The sequence below is a fragment of the Odocoileus virginianus genome, chromosome 15 (assembly GCF_023699985.2).
Source record: "Odocoileus virginianus isolate 20LAN1187 ecotype Illinois chromosome 15, Ovbor_1.2, whole genome shotgun sequence".
Classification (NCBI taxonomy): Eukaryota; Metazoa; Chordata; class Mammalia; order Artiodactyla; family Cervidae; genus Odocoileus; species Odocoileus virginianus.
The window spans coordinates 54,268,610-54,287,732 of NC_069688.1; the positions used below are offsets into that span (position 1 = coordinate 54,268,610).

The 19,123-nt window shown below is 46.9% G+C and overlaps 1 long non-coding RNA gene across 1 annotated transcript in view; it reads right to left on the minus strand.

Moving 5' to 3' along the window:
• Positions 1–4,577: 4,577 nt before the first annotated feature.
• LOC139038494 (uncharacterized) overlaps positions 4,578–19,123 on the minus strand; it is a 29,472-nt gene continuing 14,926 nt past the window's right edge. Inside the window, exon 2 of the long non-coding RNA XR_011491532.1 lies at positions 4,578–4,825. This is a non-coding gene — a long non-coding RNA (uncharacterized lncRNA). The remainder of the gene's footprint in view (positions 4,826–19,123) is intronic.

Here is a 19,123-nt window from a genome sequence, read left to right on the forward strand (position 1 = left end):
TAGCTGATAGTATTTGTTGCCAATGATAAAATGTAAGTCTTCAAGCAAAAATTAGAATTTTGGAAAACTTGGATCTACCACTCTGAGCATGAGACTTTCCTGATGAAACTAGTAGTGATTTGAACAAGTGATTTGTAATGGATTTAAGTTAACTAATCAGTTTTAGTTTTTCATGTTCTCAGTTTTAACTTCTAATATGATAAATATCAATAGATATAACCACAAATAGAACAAGCTGTTCGGAGTTTGCAGTAATTTTTAAAGCAGGAAAAGGGTCCTGAGACCAAAAAGACTGAGAGCTATTGCACATTCTCAATCGCCTCCCTCCCTGCACCTCACCCCAGGCTAAAGGTGTGATTTCTCTCCGTCCCACCTGCTCTCAAACTTTCATTTCTCATGTAATGCCTTGTATTTTAATTATTTGTGTGCCTGTTATATATCCGTCTTGGAGATTAGATCTCAAGCTCTTTATGGTTTTGAATGATGATCTGGCAGTTCAGGGAAAACTGTCTGGACCGTTGTTTCACTGACTTCCTGAAGCACCATGGGTAAGCCACTGTGTCTTGGGCTTCAAATTTAAAATGAGAGTTGCATTGAATGACATGAGTTTCCTCCCAACTTGAGATACTTGAATACTGTTCCTCTCGGAACACAGTGCTGTGCTAGCCATGCATTGGGAGATGCGGTTTGTGTTGTGGAGAAGAGCCCACATTCTGGGATCAGGGAGGTGGGTTTCAAAAACACATGATCTGAATCCTCTTGGAGCTTTCAGTCAGTGGTGGAAAGAAGTGAACCACCAACTGCTGAGACCTTGAGTGCTCTCAGAGAAAAGTAGTCAGGGTTCTTACAGAGCACAGGCATTGAAATCCTGTGCAAGTGGGAGAGAAGGAGGCTCTTCCTTCTTGTAGATGATTCTTAAGTTGCCTTTAAAGAACTAGAAGTAAATTTCCTTGGCTTGACTTATACTGTAAGTGTGGGAGAATGGTAGTAAGAGCTGAGGCTGCCCCGAGGGAGGTAGGATTGAATTCAGAACCTGCCCCATGTAGTCCCGTGGGACAGAAATGGAGCTAACTGGAAGAAGCAGTTGAGGGAGAAATGGCGAATGCTCTTTGCAGGCAGCACACACTTCGTATGTGGTGCTTTTGTTCACAGTTCCCCTTTCCTGTCCCTCCAGGAGGACTGCACGTCCTCACCTGAACTCAGGCAGAAAAGAGTGGCATCTCAAAGAATGAAAGGGCCTCGGGGAGCGTCCCAGGAAAACCACGTTTGTTACGACGGTCGGAGGGCATGTGGATCTCACCGCAGAAAGGCCGTCCCAGAGGCACGGGAAATGGGGCTGGCCAAGGGCAACAGCAGCGGGGGCACGGGGAGCAGGATGGCTAGAGATGCTGAGTAGTGTTGAGATGAGAGCCTGGAAGGGGCTTAGACTCCATCCAAAGAAACGGCAGGGAGAGCGCTCTGGGGGTGGCTGGCCTCGCAGATCTAACCGACTCTGGCTCCGACTAGAAGCAAGATGGTTTCTGTGCATGACATAGGCTCGGGGCTCTGGGTGATGCCCCCGGCTGCTGGACTGCTGTTCTTGCATCCGGTCAGCAGTCTACACCCTTTACTCTCAGGTTTGAATAGAACTGATTCTGATAAAGTCCAAACTGTTAGGAGACTACAGAGTTCATGTCTGGCTAGAAGAAAACAAAGTACCCACGGAAAGAGGTTTTGTAATGTAGTCATGTCTTCAGAAGACCGTTTAGAGGAACTCTGAATATTAGTGAGCGAGGCTTTCTTCTCAAGGATTTGTTCGTCCAAACAAGTTGTTGTCAGAGGCCTGAGAGGATTGAGATTCAAACAGATAAAGAAGACTGGAAAAGACTGCTGGCCTAGGCTTCAGTTTTGCTAGAGATCAATACCAGAGGAGAGGCAAGAAGGCTGGACTCTAGAGATAGCTTTATCATTATTCTTATTTACAGATGAGGAAACCGAGGCACAAAGAACTGGCCCCAAATCACGTAGGTTATAAATAGAGTAGGATCCAAACCTTGGTCCACTCGACTCTGCATCTGTGTGTAAGGGAAAGGAGAAGTTGCTTTCTGCAGGATGAGCTGCAACCTCAGTTGTATAACCCAGGGCTTTCACCCTGGTATTCCCCAGCAGAGCCACGGGAGAGTAACTGATAATACACTAGACTGTAAGAATATACGATCCCAGGCTTACCAGAATGATACTTGAAGACATTTCCGTGATTTTGTTTAGAGGAAGCAAAATACAGTGCCCAGGGGTACTAGGCTTCAGGCTGTCTCCCAGTGCTGAAGGACAGGTGGTAGACCCTAATGAGGAGGAGGCCAGGTCAGATGCAGTGAGAAAGAACTCCAGATTCCATTAGTCAAGTCTTCCAAGGTCTCAGGAGTGAGGAGTGAGAGCCTGTCCTGAATTTGATAACCGTGGGAGGATATTAGGGCCCAGATTCTTGTCTGGTTCAGTGGTTCTCAACTTTGGCTTCAGTTGAGTTGCCTGGTGAGCTTTAAAAAGTGTCAGAGCCTGGCCCTAGGCCCAGAAACTGATTTATTTGTCTTGAAGTTAAGGCCCAAGCATCAGTATTTAAAACAAAAAACTCCCAGTTATTTCAGTGTGTGGCCTGAGTTGATAATCTACTAGCAGTGATAATGACCTTCGGCATGTCACATTCCTCTTTGGTCTTTTGTATCATCACCTGTTTTTTTTAAAAAAAAATTATTTGCTAAAAGCTCTCACTGCCAATATTTTTATGAGGTTATGTTAAGTGATTTTTAATGTCCCAGGATTAAATTTTCATGAATCTCTTCATGATGTAAGCGTTTTAAAATACTTTTCATTTAGGGTTCAGAGTGTACTGTCATCAGTGTTTCCATTAGTACCTAGAAACAGCATGGGGTCAATGCTGAGTCTGAGGCTTGAGACTCATAATGACTCATTCACCTTATACAGAAAAGAACAGCAACCTCAAAATTTGGACTGTGCAAATCCTTCCCCACTGGAAGCATCATCTCAGAGATGTAGCCCCCCAGAAAGTGAGTCACTGGCACCATCTTCCATTGTGAAGAGCAGCCCTCACTAATAATAGGTAGAAAACAGGACTCTAGAAAGTACATGAAAGACATTTTAAGTCAATAGAGAAACTTTACATACATTCAAGATTCATACATAAAACAGCCACTATGGAGAACAGTGTGGAGATTCTTAAAAAACTGGGAATAGAACTGCCATACAACCCAGCAATTCCACTGCTGGTTATACACCATGAGGAAACCAGAATTGAAGCAGGCACATGTACCCCAATGTTCATCTCAGCACTATTTACAATAGCTAGGACATGGACACAACATGTCCATTGGTAGATGAATGGAAAAGGAAGTTGATGTACATATACACAATGAAATATTCAGTTCAGTTCAGTCGCTCAGTCATGTCCGACTCTTTGTGACCCCATGAATCTCAGCACACCAGGCCTCCCTGTCCATCACCAACTCCCGGAGTCCACCTAAACCCATGTCCATCGAGTCAGTGATGTCATCCAACCATCTCATCCTCTGTCGTCCCCTTCTCCTCCTGCCCCCAATCCCTCCCAGCATCAGGGTCTTTTCCAATGAGTCAACTCTTCACACAAGGTGGCCAAAGTATTGGAGTTTCAGCTTCAACATCAGTCCTTCCAATGAACAGCCAGGACTGATCTCGTTTAGCATGGACTGGTTGGATCTCCTTGCAGTCCAAGGGACTCTCAAGAGTCTTCTCCAACACCACAGTTCAAAAGCATAAATTCTTTGGCACTCAGCTTTCTTCACAGTCCAACTCTCACATCCATACATGACTACTGGAAAAACCATAGCCTTGACTAGACGGACCTTTGTTGGCAAAGTAATGTCTCTGCTTTTAAATATGCTATCTAGGTTGGTCATAACTTTCCTTCCAAACAGTTAAGCGTCTTTTGATTTCATGGCTGCAATCACCATCTGCAGTGATTTTGGAGCCCAGTGAAATATTACTCAGCTATAAAAAGAAATGCATTTGAGTCAGTTCTAATGAGGTGGATGAACCTGGAGCCTTTTATACAGAGTGAAGTAAGTCAGAAAGAGAAAGACAAATACTGTATATTAATGCGTATATATGGAATCTAGAAAGACGGTACTGATGATCCTACATGCAGGGAAGCAAAGGAGACACAGATGTAAAGAACAGACTTTGGGACTCAGTGGGAGAAGGCGAGGGTGGGGTAATGTGAGAGAAGAGCTCTGAAACATGTGCATTACCATGTGTGATACAGATGACCGGCACAAGCTCTGCGCATGAGGTAGGACACCCAGAGCCAGTGCCCTTGGACCACCCAGAGGGATGGGGCGGGAGGAAGGTGGGAGGGGGAAGCGTGTGTACCTGTGGTCAGCTCATGATGTATGGCAAGAACCATCACAATATTGTAAAGTAATTATCCTTCAATTTAAATAATTTTTTTAAAAGATACACTTTACAGATTTTTTTAAATTCATACATATATTCGAGATTTTTCTTTTTAAATTGACATCCACAAGATGTGTAGGGGAAATTATGAAAGATTTGCTCTCAAAGAATATCGTGTTTTATTTTTACATTTTTCTAAGGGGTAGAGGTTTAAACAAGATTTTTTCCCAGTGGACGGAGGCATGTCCTCTTATAAGTGTCTTCAGCCTCAGCATCTGGAACCTTCCCAGTCCCTTCTCTTGGTTTCATCCCACAGCAGGCTATGCCCTGAAGACCACTGGGGTTTCTTTCCACTCAGCTTCTATGGCAGACGTTTAGACATTTAATCACCAGCACGTTTATTCTGAAATAATAAACCCAAGAAATGAGAAGGAAAAAGTTTGTATGGCCCCACCTGTAAGGCACAGACAACGCAGGGACGCATGTGGCTCAGCACCGTGTCCTCAGCAAAGGGGCTCCGTGCCCCTCCTTGCCTTGGCCCTGTTCATCAGCCTTTAGTGCCATGAACGAGTGGCTAGAGTGGGCGAGGTGGGGAGTGCAGACCTGGAGGCAGGCAGCCTGGCTTGGAATCCTGGCTCTGAGCTCACCGGGACGTGGTCATCTGCAGGTCACTTATCCATCCTGAGTCCCTTCTCCCCAAATTAAGGAGCAGAGATGATACGAACGCTGACATCGCAGAATTGCTGGGAGGAGGGGAATAAGATGATCCATGTAAAACATTTAATGTGGTGCCTGGCACTTAGTAAGTGCTTAGTAAATGTAAATGCGTACCTTAAAGATAACTCCCCCTTCAGCGGTCTCCATTTTGCCTTAAACATGTCTTAGTACCCCCAAGCTTGCCTTCTAGCAGGAGACCTGAAGCAACCCACTTAAAGGGAGCATCAAAGCACAGGCGCTTTTCACCTAAAGTGCCTTCCTGAACTGTGCCAGGTTTGTGGTAAGAGAGGTGCCAGTTTTCAGTCAGGAGTCGAGTTGGTAACACATGGGTCACTTCCTAAGGAATCATGATACCGCGTCTTTTATATTGAGTGTCTTCGACTCTGGCCAATACCAAACATCCAAGTGTGGACATCTATAGGCAGAACTGGTGCAAGGCGATGATTTCCCCACTGCGTGAACATCACCGCTGGACACCCCTCCATTTGCTCATCATTGATTCTAATGTGACGAAAATGGAAACTGCTAACCCATGTGTCAGTACTTGTGCTAGAAGCACACCCTGCTCCCCGGCAGGGAGAAAGGAACACACTCTTAAACTTCCCCTTTCATGGTCTAAAATTCCTGCTGCAACTTCAGAACAGCTGTCCAGTCATCAGCTCACAATCTGAGCCCAACACCAGCCATCCCCAAGACCTGAACCAGCAAACGAAGGAAGTCCTGAAGAAGCCTTCACATGGCTGCAGCTCGTCACAGTGGACAAGAAAGGAGCAAATTTTAATCCAGGAACTTGGGGATTTTAAAAGACCCGTCTTCTGAGTAGGGCTTCCCTGGTGGCTCAGTAGTAAAGAATCCGCCTGCCAATGCAGGGGACACAGGTTCCATCCCTGGGTGGGGAAGGTCCCCTAGAAAATTAAATAGCAACCCACTCCAGTATTCTTGCCTGGGAAATCACATGGACAGAGAAGCCTGGCGGGCTAGAGTCCGTGGGGTCACAAAGGAGTCAGACATGACTTAGCAACTAAACAACATCTTCTGAGTAGGGCTCACATTGTTGTTGTTCAGCCACTAAGTCATGTCCGACTGTTTGTGACCCCATGAACCACAGCACACCAGGCTTTCCTGTTCATCACCATCTCCCAAAGTTTGCTCAAACTCATGTTCATTGAGTCGGTGATGCCATCCAACCATCTCATCCTCTATCGTCCTCTTCTCCTCCTGACCTCAATCTTTCGCAGCATCAGGGTCTCTTACAATGAGTCAGGTCTTCACATCAGGTGGCCAAAGTATTGCACCTTCAGCTTCAGCATCAGTCCTTCCAGTGAATATTCAGGATTGACTTCCTTTAGGACTGACTGGTTTGATCTCCTCACTGTCCAAGGGACTCTCAAGAGTCTTCTCCAGGACCATAGTTTGAAAGTGTCAATTCTTCAATGCTTGGCCTTCTTTATGATCCAACTCTCACATCCATACATGACTACTGGAAAAACCATAGCTTTGACTATAATGCACCTTTGTCTGCAAAGTGATGTCTCTGCTTTTTAATATGCTGTCTAGGTTTGTCATAGCTTTTCTTCCAAAGAACAAGCATCTTTTAATATCATGGCTGTAATCACCATCCACAGTGATTTTGGAGAGAAAATAAAGTCTGTCACTGTTCCCATTGTTTCCCCATTTATTTGCCTTGAAGTGATGGGACCGGATGCCATGATCTTCATTTTTTGAATGTTGATTTTTAAGCCAGCTTTTCACTCTCCTCTTTCACTTTCAGCAAGAATCTCTTTAGTTCCTCTTCACTTTCTGCCATAGTGTGGTATCATCTGCATGTCTGAGGTTATTGATAATTCTCCCAGCAAACTCGACTCCAGCTTGTGCTTCCTCCAGCCCAACAGTTCACATGATGTACTCTGCATATAAGTTAAATAAACATGGAAACAACATACAGCCTTGACGAACTCCTTTCCCAATTTTGGGAAACCAGAAATTGAACCAGTACAAGCTGGATTTAGAAAAGGCAGAGGAACCAGAGATCAAATTGCCAACATCTGTTGGATCATAGAAAAAGCAAAAGAGTTCCAGAAAAACATCTACTTCTGCTTCATTGACTAAAGCCTTTGACTATGTGGATCACAACAAGCTGTGGAAAATTCTCAAGGCTGACTTAGTGACCTTAATAAATTGAGAATCTAGCCCATAGAGGGCAGACCTGCACTGAGAACTGGATTTCATTTTTTTGTTGGACTTTGGTCTCTGGAAAAGCACCCAGAACATTCCTAAACATCAGGCATTTCAGTTTTTCATCAAAATCCACCTTCTGTGTTTAAAGATACCTTGTAGTGATGAAGTTAAATGTTTTTTCTCTGGCTGAAAATAGAAATCCTCCCTAGTCTACACCACCTGCCTCTGTTCTTAAAAGGACAGACACCAAGCAGTAGAGCAGTCTCACCCAGGAAGTTTCACAACCCTTTCTACACGGAAGCACGTGTCATCTGAGCTTGTGAATCCCCCTGGAAAGTGGAACACTTGAACTGATTCACTTCGAAATTCAAGTCCTTGAGCACTTCAAGGAATATAATTGGACCTAAAGTTAAAGAGGAGCAATGAAATGACTTCTCACAACAAAAGATGGGAAAGCAAGGTGACAGACTTGGCGGAGGCGATTGAGGAAATTGCAAGGGTGAGCCAATTTGTGCTGACGGGCTTTCTGAGACCAGGAAACCTTATCTTCATGACCTTTAAGCCTGGTTGTTCAGCACAGATGTTCCCAGAATACAGTGATTTGCTTTTATTTTAAGGCTTTTTTTTTTTCCATTTAAATATACAGAAAGCAAAACAAAATAAACAATTTTTATACTCTCACATTTTGTGCATCAAAATACAACATATAAAAATGCAAAAATCTCTCCACTACCCCCAAAGGTAAATATTGTTCATTTGATGTCCATCCTTCTGAACTTTTGGATGGTTGGATGGTAGAGATATTCCTGAATTTTTTTCTTAACAAAAATGGAGTAGTGATACATAGATATATTATCCTGCTATTTGTTTGAATCTTTGAGGGGAGGGGGCTTAACCAAGTAGTATGTCATAGATATCTTTCCAAAGACATCACTTTGCAATAAAGTTTCATCTAGTCATGGCTATAGTTTTTCCAGTAGTCATGTATGGATGTGAGATTGGACTATAAAGAATGCTGAGCACTGAAGATGCTTTTGAACTGTGGTGTTGGAGAAGACTCTTGAGAGTCCCTTGGACTGCAAGGAGATCCAACCAGTCCATCCTAAAGGAGATCAGTCCTGGGTGTTCATTGGAAGGACTGATGCTGAAGCTGAAACTCCCAATACTTTGACCACCTCATGCAAAGAGCTGACTCATTGGAAAAGACCCTGATGCTGGGAGGGATGGGGGCAGGAGGAGAAGGGGACGACAGAGGATGAGATGGCTGGATGGCATCACCGACTTGATGGACGTGGGTTTAGGTAAACTCTGGCAGTTGCTGATGGACAGGGAGGCCTGGCGTGCTGCAATTCATAGGGTGGCAAAGAGTCAGACACTACTGAGCAACTGAACTGAACTGAACTGAAGATATCTTTCCAGACCAGTATGCATAGATTTACCTCATTTATAATGGCTCTGTGATATTCCATGGTTATGGATGTTCTAACATTTAACTGTTTTTCTGTTTATGGAGATTTCTGTTTCATCATTTTTCTGTTAAAGACAGTGCTTAGGCAATATCTTTGTAGAGATATCTGTACACTTACTAGTATGCAATACTTCCTACAGATTATTAAAAATGGAAATTCTGGTCAGATTCTGCATTTGTAAGAAGCTTTCAGGTGATGCCTGTAGTGCTGGTCTGTGGACCATATTTTGAGCAGCCAGGTCATGTAAACAATCCATCAAATAAAAGTCCAACTAATCTAAGATCTATCCACATGCCAAAGAGACCCTGTATAGACCTTCTGGTTGATGACGCTGGTGGAGCCAAGCCTTTCCTACTCAGTGATAAATAAATGCCCCTCTCTCCAGCTGTTAAGTGCTGATAATGGCTTCTAGTGGTTCTGCACTCTCATGGATATTCTCCCTTTAACTTAATTTTTTTTTAAGGTAACACATTCAAATGGCCCAAAATTTAAACAATATAAAAATTCTCATTTCTGCACCCACCTGCCTTCCACTGTGCCAATTCTCAACTCTCTGAAGGTAACCTTTTTTTTTTTAGCTTCTTGTTTATCTCTTCAGATACTTTATACTCATAAAAGCAGATATAGATATATATTTACAGAGAACTCCTAAGAGTTCTCAGAACTGTAAGCCAAAGAAATCCTGCTAATAGTAAAACTATAGACACTCAGAAAATCTGAGCAACAGGTCTTTCCCAGCAATCCTTTAGTCATGACTTGTGGCTGCTTTCTTGCAGTTGAAGTTCTCAGCTCTAAAGAAAATTGGTTCCAGTGGGACTCTTTAACAAGCTCATCACCCAGAAAGAACTACAACCTTTGCCTCGTTTCTAGGTCTGAAAGGAAGAAAGGGGCAAGATTAGGGGAGCTCTTGAGACCCATCTCTTCATTGGTTGATTGATTTGTTGACCATTCCTATTGACCAGGTGCTAAGCCAGGCCCCGGGACACAGATATAATGCCTGTGCTCACTGCAAAAGGAAGACAACTTAGACCAAGGCTATTATTTAGGTGATGTCAATTGCAACTGACAGAATATCCAACACAAAGAGTCTCTATTTTAAAAGGTCTGTGTAGTCAAAGTTATGGTTTTTCCAGTAGTCATGTATGGATGTGAGAGTTGAACCATAAAGAAGGCTGAGAGACAAAGAATTGACACTTTCAAACTGTGGTGTTGGAGAAGACTCTTGAGAGTCCCTTGGACTGCAAGGAGATCCAATCAGTCAATCCTAAAGGATATCAATCCTGAATATTCATTAGAAGGACAGATGCTGAAGCTGAAGCTCTAATATTTTGGCCACATGATGTGAAGAACCAGCTCATTGGAAAAGACCCTGATGCTGGGGAAGGTTGATGGCAGGAAAGAAGGGGGTAACAGAGGATGAGAAAGTTAGATGGCATCACTGACTCAATGGACATGAGTTTGAGAAAACTCAGGGAGATAGTGAAGGACATGGGGTCGCAGAGTTGGACACAACTTAGCAACTGAACAACAACTGAAATACGAAAACATAGAGTTGACTTTAGATACAGCTCAATTCAAAGCTTCAGCGATGTCACTAGGAGATATCTCTTGGCTCTTTTCCCTCTGGGTTGGTTCAGTCCTCACTCATGGTTGTCTAGGAACACTCAGGTTCATATCATCACTGATTCAGGTTAGTGGAAGTGAATCAGTGCTTCCTGCAAATCCAAATATCCAGAGGTTGAGTGCCCTTAGCCTTGATTGGCTTAACTGGATCACCTGCCCATTTCTAAACCAATCACTGAAGCCCACAGGGATGGACTATACTGATTGGTCTAGCCTAGGTCACACGTTCCACTCTTGGTGCCCAGGGTCAATTTTTCCCAAAACACAGGTTCAGAGTGAAGGAGAGGTGGTACTCCCCAAATTAAACAAGAGTACTATAGCCATACAAACAAAATAGACTGCTGGGGCACAAAAATAGGAAGTATCCACTCCATCCATGTGATTACAAGTGTAGTGAATATTGCAAAGGGGAACTGCAGTGTGCCATGGAGAGTCTGCCCCCAGGGTGAGGCATCAGAGACTTCTCCCTGCAGAAGTGGACAGCAACCCAGTGAAGGATGTGGGTTTATATTCACGGGAGGGAAAACTGTCTTGGGAAAGCCCAGATACGGGAAAGCATGAAGCCCTTTCCCAGAACTGAAAGATCTACGATATGACTGGAGCTCAGAAAGCAGGAGTGGGGAGTGACCAAGACCAGATGGGAAAGGAGCTAATAGGGTGGACCTGCCCCTTTAACCCCAGCCATGACCCAATGCCAAGCTCCACATGTGATGTGTTGTGTTCAGTCCTGTCACCCAGCACAGTAATTGCAGGCCCAGTGCTGCGTGAGTGTGAGGATCAACTCTTACCAGGTCACTTCCTGGCCCTGCCCGCTCTCCAGCTCCTGTTTCTCCCACTCTTGACTTCTCCTGGCCCTGCTGGTCCCACACCCCCAATTCAGAAGGGTGTTCAGAGGGAAATCTGGCCAGGTGGGCATACAAGCTGAGAGCCAGTCCTCAGGACCTGGCCTCACCATACTTACCAAGCCTGACTCTCCACTGGACACCAACCCTGTGAACTGAGGCCCAGACGTACACCGTCTCAAGGCGTGGGGTCCAGGACAAACATGGGGAGTGAGCAGTAACCTTCCAAACTGAGCAGAGGCCACAGGACCAAAAACATGGTCCTGAGTGTTCTCTGGGCTCTGAAAGCTGCTGAAGGCTGACCCAGGCTTCAGCTTTGAGTTCCTGGGGAAATATTTTGTTACCAAGTCCAAGCTTGCTCTGCTCACTGCACAACAGGCCAGTAAAATAGGAGACAATGTGCTGAGGCAAGGAATGTGACTTTATGCAGAAAGCCAGCTGACCAAGAAGATGGCAGACTAATGTCTCAAAATAACCATCTTGTTCGGGTCTGGATGCCAGGTTCTTTTATAGAACCAGAAAGAGAAATGATGAGGAAGTTAAGTAAAAAAAGGCAGAACAGAGAGGGAGAGACTGTGATGAAGTAAAGTAAAAAGGGCAATCAGTCTTGCAAAACACCTCCTGAAATGACCAGCCTCCAGGGAGGGATGTGTTAGTTTCTTCTTTCTCGCCACCATTCACAGGTGGGCAGGGTCAGATTATCTCCCTGGGAGCTGAACAAAGGCACATTATTTTAACAGTCAGACAGAGGGGCAGGGTTCTCTGAGGCAGGCCACTATGTATGATCATAATAACAAAAGCAATGAAATGTAAATTTAAAGTCAAATAAACAGATCCAACATGGAATTGGCTCTTCACTGTAACAGTTTCATAACTCCTTTGATGAGAGTCGTGGGAAATGCAATGTCTTCAGAGTTTCTTATATAGGAAAGTGAGGAAAGCAAGATGAGAGAGCATCAGACCTACATTTAGTGCCTAATGCCGTTTGCCTTAGGTTCTGGGCAGAACTTTCTATTTCCTCTCTAGTTGTTGCTGTTTCTGACATATTTAAAGCTGCCCAGTTTACACAGGTGTTTTTAATTATAAGTTGCCTCACTTTCTGAAAGTAGATTAATAAACAAATGAAAGAAGAATATTATGAGAGTTGATTTTGGTTTTTTTAAATTGCAGGCCCTCTCATGTTTTAAAACATTTCCTTCTCTCAGGTCTATGCTCTCAAAGTGGAATCAGAGCCACCACGGACGGACAGCCAGCTTCCTCTATTTAATCAGTTGCTCGTTAATGCACAATATACAGTTTCCTCCTGACAGTCCAACAAGGGTAACCACAGCTGCAAACACACATCTGTGTTTAGCTAACAGACCAGCAAGGCCCATGCCAATCATCTCTTTTATGCAATACTTTATGCAAATGTGGATAAAGCTCACAGGGGGCCCAATGTCTTCTTGAAGGTGGTTTATGTGCAGAAATTACTGTTTGCATTTTCTCATTCTTTCAGCTTGAAAATGACACTCCTCCACATCTGCTCTTAGTATCTGACTTTAGGGCTCCCCTCATGCAACCCCTGGTGGCCAAAACCCCACCATAGCTCCAGATCCTGCCAGCGCACCACTCCTCCAGTTTAGCACAATTTAGTAAACCTCAACTTTATATTTCTTGACTTTAGAACCATGTGAAACCAGCACAGAGCTGCTTGTTGGCTGATGCTATGACTATCAGAAAACCCAGGAAGTCCTCCCACCTGAGTTGTTACTGAGCCCAAGATGGCTCTGCTTGCCACACAACAGGCCAGTAAATTGGGGGACAAGGACTGAGGCAGGGGATAGCGACTTTATTCGGAAAGACAAGACTGAGAAGATGGCAGATTAGTGTCCCCAGAACAAACCATATTTTGGAATCTGGATGCCACAACAGAGAGAGGGAGGAGGTAAGGCAGTAAAGTAAAAACAAAAAAAAGACCGTTAATTTTGCCTGGCTTGGCCGGCATCCGGGAGGGATCGTATTAATATTAATTTCTTCTTTTCAGCAGCCATTCACAGGTGGGCAGGCTCAAATTGTCTCCCTGTGAGCTGAACAAAGGCACTTTAGTTTAACATTCTGGCAGAAGGGCAGGGTTCCCTGAGGCAGGCCATTATGTACAATTATAACAACAAAGGCAACGAAAAGCAAACATTAAAGTAAGGGGGAAAAAAAACCCAGATCTAACTTGGAGTCTTTTTTGGGCTCTTCAGAGAACCCAGTGGCATCCACCCCATCTCCTTGCTAGGGGCCCCTCACCAGGCCTCAATGATTCTGCCCATTTTCCCCTTTGCCTCCAGAGCATCTCCCAGGCACATTGTGGAGACGGCTGCCAGCTCTTCAAAGCAGGACTAGATCTATCTGTATGTCTGTGTAGCCATGGCTTTGCCCTCCCCCTCCTCCCCACAGACACTGGAGCTGCACAGAGATGGTGCGGAGGCGATGGCTCTGGGCCCTTCATCTGGTCTCCTTCCCAAGCAGGCGCTCCTCACTGCCATCAGCCAGGGCTTCCGGGCACCTGCCAAGCCCCTTAACAACAGAGAGACTGAGTCTAGGGAGGAGCCTGACAGCAAGCATCCCCCACCTCAAGGGAGGTGATGTTCTGGAGCAGCCTCCTTTCTTGCCAAGCCTCATCCCCCTCACAGTCTTCTTTGAAATAAGCCCTCGGTGACTCACCTCCCACATGCCAAGCAGCCTCTAGGACATTTTGCTGACTTAAAAGCCATCCTTTCTTGAGACGACTATGCCCTCCTTCCCCCCTCCCACGAAAGCAGCGGCTCCTGTGAAGGTTCTTGGCTGTACATCAGAAATTTTCCCCTCTATTTCAGGAAGATTCATCTGACCAGAGTGAGCAGCCTGCACAGAGCTGGCAAGGGCTGGAGGTGCCAGGAACATCAGGAGAGCAGCCGGGGCCCTGCAGAAGTGGAGGTATGTGCCTTGTCCTGGCCCTGGAGGACGGTGTGGGATCACCCAAGAGCGCGTGAGAAAGGCAGGTTTGAAGCTCCAGCCCCAGGCCCACTGGATCAAAATCTGCCTTTTATAGATCCCTGGCTGACTCGAACAGGAAAGTTTGAGAAGCACTGGATTCTCTAGGACCCTGTGATTGGATCTGAGTGAGTCTCCAGGTCCTTTCTGTAACCTTCCCCACAGCACCTTGCTTAATTAATGCCAAGTACAAAAGTCTTTATTGTACAACGTAAGAAAGCACAACTTCCCTTACTTAATCCTGGTAGCAACCCTGGGGCTTGGAATTGTTATCTCCGTTTCACAGAGGAAGGAGCTAGGCTTAAAGAGGTCAGACCACAGGCCCAAGATTATAAACTCAGTTCAATTCAGTTCAGTCGCTCAGTCGTGTCCGACTCTTTGCGACTCCATGGACTACAAAATGCCAGGCTTCCCTGTCCTTCACTCTCTCCCGGAGTTTGCTCAAACTCATGTCCATTGAGTCAGTGGTGCCATCCAACCATCTCATCCTCTGTCGTCCCCTTCTCCTGCTTTCAATCTTTCCCAGCATCAGGGTCTTTTCCAGTGAGTCAGTTCTTGCATCAGGTGGCCAAAGTATTGGAGCTTCAGCTTCAGCATCAGTCCTTCCAATGGACACCCAGGCCTGACCTCCTTTAGGATGGACTCCAAGGACTAGGATCTCACTGGAGGCTGCTCGACCTCTAGATCTGCCATTTGCAGCAAGAGTTCTCTGCTTCAGGGGCTGTACTTAAACCAAAGCCCCAAGGAAGAAGCACCTTGACTCACAGCTGACAGTCACTCTAGAAGTCTGGACTGAGATGCCCTGGGCCTCCCTGCAGGGATTGGAGGATGCCGAAGGGCTGGCAGGGCTGTGAGCTTCTCCCAGGAAACAGCAGGGTGCAAGCCCAAGCACCCAGGGCCTGTCGGGGCCTGCACTTCTGCAGCAAGCTCCCACTCCCTAGGACAAAACAGAGCCCTTTGGGCCTGGGCCCAGCTTAGCAGCTCTGGGGCGGGCGGGGGACACGTGATCACAGATCTCCTGGCTCCTGCAGCTCCTCAAGAAGCTGCCTTGCCTCGGCATCCCTGGGTCACAACCCCGAGCTCCGAGACCTCTGTCCAGAAATGCAGTTTACAGCCTCCCTGTTGATAGCTCAGCTGGTAAAGAATCCACCTGCAATGCGGGAGACCTGGGTTCGATCCCTAGGTTGGGAAGACCCCCTGGAGAAGGGAACTGCTACCCGCTCCAGTATGCTTGGAGAACTCCACGGACTGAATAGTCCATGGGGTCGCAAAGAGTCGGATGCGACTAGCACCTTTCACTCTTCACTTCTCTGAATTTAGTGCAGTGACACCCCTCTGCAAAGCCTGCACAACAGCCCCAGGCAAAATTAAAGCTTCTAGAAGCAGCGACAATTCTACAAATGTTAACTGGATGTATGCCGTGTGCCCAGTAACTCTGTGTGTGTGTGTGCACAGGCTCAGTTGCATCTGACTCTGCAACCCCATGGGCTGCAGCCCTGCAGTGGTTTGCTGCCATTTCCTACACCAGGGGATCTTCCCAACCCAGGGGTCAAACCAGCATCTCCTGTGTCTCCTACATTAGCAGGCAGATTCTTTATCACTGAGCCGCCTGGGGAAACTCAGGAACTATGCAGGATGTTTTGACTTGTATCATCTCATTTTATCCTTCACCTATGGGGATAGGTACCATTATTCCCATTTTACAACTATGAAAACTGAGGCTAGGGGGTTACGGAGCTAGAATTTGTTAACTGAAAAAATTATGCACCATGTGAGATTTGTGAGTTAAGTTTTATTCGGGGCGAAATGAGGACTATAGCCTGAGAGATAGCATCTCAGATATCTCAGAGGAACTGCTCCAAAGAGGTAGTGGTGGGGTCAGTATATATGTGATTTTGGTCAAGGGAGTATACATGCAATCAAGCACACATTTTGACAGAAACTTACTGTCTCTATGTCAGATGTCTCTATGAATAATTTTAGTGCTTCTCTAGATATGAGAAGATGCAAGTTTTACAGTTCATAAAATTTTCTGAAAATATGTATCTGAAAGTCTGTTCTGCAAGTGTTTCGCAGGCAGAGAGTGTCTCATTCCTAATGTCCACCCTAAACTCTTCTTAGGATGTGTTAAAAGTCAGAGAACACAGTGGCTAGTGACTTCGTCTTTGTAGAGGCAGATGGCAAGTGACTGTTTTCAGTTGGCAAATTTAAGTCCAGTCTCTACTCCAGATCCAGTACTTCTTTATCCAGGAGCTGCATTGTTCATAGACTTAATGTGAGACTTTCCATATCACTTGATAATGACTTAATTGCAAGAATGTGCACTTTTCCAGTAGACTGCACACCTTTGAGGTCCCCAGCTTATTCATCTTGTCTCCCAATGCTTGCCTTACAGTGCCTAGAACATCATATACGTGGAATACACTATATTGAACTGAATTACCTTCAGCAGACTTTTACCAAGCAAAATACTGTAGGCCAGACCCTGTGCTAGGAGCAAGGGATACAAAAATGAAAAGGAAGCAAGGGAGTGGATTAGGCACAAACACTGCAGTAGAATTAGGTACTTGAGAGACTAGAAGGCACCCAGGTTGGGGGACGCCTGGGGAAGGAGCACTGGAGCGCAGGAGTGGGTTGGGGAGACCCCATGGCTGATGCAGAGCCTGGGGGAGCCTGGGAACAAGAGAGAAATTGCCACAAGAAGGATGAGCCATTTCAGGGAGGGAAGAGCAGATGCTGAAGCCCAGAGGTGTGAAAGACCCTGGTTTGGCTAGGGCTTTAGGGGAATAATGGACATCCCTGGTGTTTCAGATGGTCAAGAATCTGCCTGCAATGTGGGAGATCTGGGTTCAATCCCTGGGCTGGGAAGACCCCTTGGAGAAGGGAACGGCAACCCACTCCAGTATTTCTGCCTGGAGAATCCCCTTGGACAGAGGAGCCTGGGGGGCTGTAGTCCATGCGATCGCAAAGAGTTAGACACAACTTAGGGACTTTCACTTCACTTAGGGGAATAATAGACAGTACTCTAGAGGTAATGGGCCTTCTAAGGATTCCCCCCTAAACTGGATTCTCACTACCTAAAACCACAGGCTTCCCCCTTCCCAAAGTGAATCCCAACCTAGTCAATAAACACTGGCAAATGCACTGAATGCATGTTTCTACAGGGCAAACAGGGAAACAGCTGGCTGAGGGTTCCGGGTTCTTCCTCCTGGGTCACAAAGAGCCCCCTCCAGCCCCAGGAGAACAGGGTCGGTGGGGTGGCGGTGGGAGGGGCGGGGGGTGGGGTGGGGACTGCTTCTTCCTTCCCTACAGTTCCCTTAAAAGTGAAAGTGTAGTCGCTCAGTCTTGTCCAACTCTTTGCAACCCCATGGATTGTAGCCCACCAAGCTCCTCTGTCCATGGGATTCTCCAGGCAAGAATACTGGAGTGGGTTGCCATGCCCTCCTCCAGGCGATCTTCCCAACCCAGGAATCGAACCTGGGTGTCCTTCACTGCAGGTGATTCTGTACCGACTGAGCTACAAGGGCTATAGGGAGGCGGAAATTCCTCCTTGTTTAGATGTTGGGCATAGCCTCCCCGCTCCCCACCCCCGCAGTGCTCAGAGAGGCTAGACAGGTGGCCAGGCCTCATGTGCCCGGCAGTCCCAGAGGGGCAGCCACAGACCCAGGGGGAGCAGGACGGACACCCGACTCCGGAGGCACTCTGGGCACCCTGGGGTGAGGAGGACGGGAAGGAGGACATGACCGGGAGAGTAACCTGACAGGGGCCACCCCAGGACCGTGGCCAGGGCTGCTGCGAGGGTGGGAAAGGCAAGGGGATCGAGCGGTGTTTAGCAGGTGACACTCGGAGCCGATGATGAATTGGGTGTGACGGGAGCTGGGCTGCCCTCCAGGCTCTGGCGGGGCGGCTGGCCGGGGGGTAGGGTGTCATTGTCCCGGACACTGAGAGCGGAGAGAGAGGGGGCAGCAAGGGAGGACACGCCGGGTCTGAGAGCTCGGATGCCAGAAGCCAGGGTGCCCAGAGGTTTGGGTACCGGAGAGCAGGCTGGCCTGGGGAGACAGCAGGAGTCAGCTGACTAGAAGGCACGCTTCCCAGGCAACAGGAGTCTGGAGTGAAAAGGAGCGTGACAGTGAGTCACCAGGACAGCCTCCTCGGCCTGTGTCTCCCCGCCTCCTGGGGAACTCCAGTTCCTCTCAGACACAGCCCAGGAACACTTGAGCTTGCTCACTCATACGAACTCACTTCTTGAACTAGACCTCTGCGGCCCCGCGGTTTCCACGGCTCTCCCCTCCTCGTTCCCGCTCACCAGGGACCACCCAGGCTCAGAGCCATGCCTGGGTCCCGATGCCCACCCAAGAATCATGGCTCCAGCTCTGACCCACTGGAGTCAAGGCCCACTGGCAATGGCATCGATGTCTGCATTGGAAAAGCGAATGTTCCACAAGCAGGTAAAGATGAAAACCCACAGCAGGCCAGGTCCCAGCAGAGCAGGGCTAACGCAGCCCGCCCTCCGCCCCGCCCCCATCACTACCATCGCCACCACCCCACCATCACCAGGAATGTCCCAAGCACCTCCACACCTGCAGAGGCAAGCCCCATGGACACCCTAGCCCCCGTCCAAACCTGCCTCCAATCCTACCCCATATTAGCATCTTTCCATAATGACTGACTCTGAGAATATCAGTTTGCTTCAGGGGAAAGCACAGTCTCTAGTCCACCCAGACTGGGCAATCTGAAGATATGATCCAAGTAGACAAGGATCGGTACCGAGAGTCTGGATCATCCAGCCTGTGGGCCCAAGCATGATCATTCTGTTAGCACAACCCTCGACTCCCAGGAAGATTCTAACCACTTCTCATCGCCTCCAGT